The sequence below is a fragment of the Pteropus medius genome, unplaced genomic scaffold, assembly GCF_902729225.1.
Source record: "Pteropus medius unplaced genomic scaffold, Ma_sr-lr_union100, whole genome shotgun sequence".
Lineage (NCBI taxonomy): Eukaryota > Metazoa > Chordata > Mammalia > Chiroptera > Pteropodidae > Pteropus > Pteropus medius.
The window spans coordinates 3,075,391-3,075,615 of NW_024356397.1; positions in this window are offsets into that span (position 1 = coordinate 3,075,391).

The following is a 225-nucleotide window of genomic DNA, read 5'->3' on the forward strand; positions in this document are numbered from 1 at the left end:
AATCCCGACTTCTGACTCGAAGATTGAGTCATTCTAAAGAAAACCAGTGGGGAATGTAATGGCCTGCTGAAATGTGAAAGGGTTAAAGAATAATTAAAACCTTGTATCTTGGCATTTCGAGGCTGCTCCTTTGCAAGGACAGCCGCCGGCTGATAAACTGTCTCCTGGTTAAGAGCACTCAAGTTGGGTCTGGTTATTCTGGACACAACAATCACCAACAATTAA